Genomic DNA, 2,511 nt, shown 5'->3' with positions numbered 1-2,511 from the left:
CACTTGTGTATGTTGAAGCTTTTGAGTATTAATAATAAATTTTTATTTACTGTAAAAACAATTTATAAACAACCGTATATATGTATATATTTGTGGATCTTAAGGATCAGTCAAAGAGACAACTATATCCAGGTGACATTTTGCACACCTTTATTGTTTGCCTAGTCATGCCTCAATAAAAAAAAAAAAAAAAAACTGTTTTTAGAACATAGAGTTTGTTCAACGAATTATTAAAAAACTATAATTTACATAGTTTAATTTTACATTAATAACTATAATCATTACTTACATTAGTAAAATCTCTTATGCCTAGTGGAGCAATACTGGTTCATCTACTCCCGTTTTTTAAACTTTTGAATTCTCAAAACTGCCAATTTGTGATATTATTTTATGAAAAGACTCGAGATTGTTTTGATATTTTATTTTTATTTAGCTCAGAGGTACAACATCTCAAAAATAATTCGAATAATGTAAACCTAAAACTTTGTATGCTAACAAATACAATATTGTAGGAAAATACATCGAAATTTCAGTTATTTGTTTAAAAAAAAACCGATGGAAAAATTGAATTGTTGTCCTCGGATGATTTAAGATTCAATTAATGATAGAAAAATTAATTTAAGGGTAAATGCCATTGAGAAATTAATTAGAATTGTCTACTTCCTTTTTATTCTGTAGTCCAAGGAATTATTTCATAATGAAACTACTTCAGCTGAAATTAAGATTAATTTCTCCAATTAACTGACAGGCCCTTACTGGTGATCAATAATTACAATTCTAATTTATGTTTGGTAATTGGAACATTAATAAGAAACTGGAGTCGTTAAGAAGGTTCGTATATAAGAAGACTCAACAAGCTTAGGAGGTAATTTCAGTCCATTTCTTGTCGGGAGCCATGGAAGCTATGAGAGACTCAGATGTCATCGACGGTCTAAGTATTAGGTACCTCAAGATCTTCGGGATATGGAAGATCATCAATGACTACAGGACAACAGGGAACAAGAACATGATCCTTAAAATTCAAGTTATAATAACGGTGATGTTTACAGTACCTTCGATATTATCCCAGTGCTTGGCTTTACTTGTCATCGAAGTTGATATTCAAAAGGCAACGATTTTAAATTTCCACGCATTGCCACCTTTGCAGGCTTTGTCTAAGCATCTGGTTTTTTGGTTCAATATAGACAGTATTTGCAGACTGTATAATTTGATGAGAAAGGATTTCTTGGAGAAGACTGTAAATGATATCGAACGAGAAAAAGTGGAATTTATTTATCGCAAATTCAGTAGAGAAACGAACACTACATGTTTGGTAGTTTTTATTGTAATTAACATTGCAGGATCTTTTATATTATTTTTTCCTGGTATCTCGGTAGACTACATCCTCTACCACACCGGCAGCTTGTCTGCTGTCACTACGGGAAGGAGGAAGATCTCTACAGGATGGTATCCTTTACCAATGGACACGTCTCCTTGCTATGAGATAGTGATACTGTATGAAGGAATCTTGGTGATGTGGACTGGTGGTTCTGTACTAGTCTTCATGTGCCTATACTATCAGCTTTTGATGTGCCTTCATGCACAATTCGCATTGATAGTATCGCATGTTTCCACTCTGAAGATAGATTATGAATATGAAAAAAATAGTATTGAGTACAGATTTACTAATCACCAAGTTTACTCACGAATGTACAGGATTTTGCAAGATCATCAGAAACTTTTAAGGTATATCTTATAATAATCAAATATGCATATATATTTTATTTTCTTACAAAGGATCTTGTGGTTAAGTCTATAATAATCACCAATATTTTGAAATTTTGTAGTTCTTAAATACATGTCCTTAAGGGAAAAAACTGCCCGTTGATTCCATCTATTACTAACAGTTACTAGACAAGGGATCCAAATATTCAATTAATTATAAGAGACTCTTTTATATGACTATGATAAGGACTACTCTTATCTACGGAGTTGAGCTTTGGATCTTCATCAAACTTTATGATCCTAATATGATTATATATAAAATCATCCATAACGAACTTAATGCTTGATGTTGTCAATTTTCCCTGAACCACATATTAATCATCCGGTTTTAACTCCATACTCTATAAGACTCTGATTCCTCTTCAATTCCCGATAATCCTCCTAGGGGTGCGGGAAGATGGTGGGTACGAGAGGTTTTCAATATAAATACTAGTCAAGTTCTAGCAATTTGTAGATTATCCGTAAGTCTGTTTCATGCCTTTGTACACCGCAATGCAGATATTTACTAGTTGTATTTTTAGTCAATACAGTCGTTAATTTTAATAAATTAATAGAGTTATTTTATTTTATATTTCCACAACTGTTAATCTAGTAACATATTATATTTATACTTTATTTGGTTTGGTTACTACAATAAATAATAAAATTATTTTATTAAACGACGATATTGCGGTAAAAATAATTCAGACAGTATATAAGCTTTATTTAATTTGATGAAGTGAAGTATGTACAATAATCATCATCTAT

The sequence above is a fragment of the Halyomorpha halys genome, unplaced genomic scaffold (genome assembly GCF_000696795.3).
Source record: "Halyomorpha halys isolate HHAL.00 unplaced genomic scaffold, Hhal_1.1 Scaffold83.1, whole genome shotgun sequence".
Classification (NCBI taxonomy): Eukaryota; Metazoa; Arthropoda; class Insecta; order Hemiptera; family Pentatomidae; genus Halyomorpha; species Halyomorpha halys.
This window is presented reverse-complemented; position numbering follows the sequence as displayed.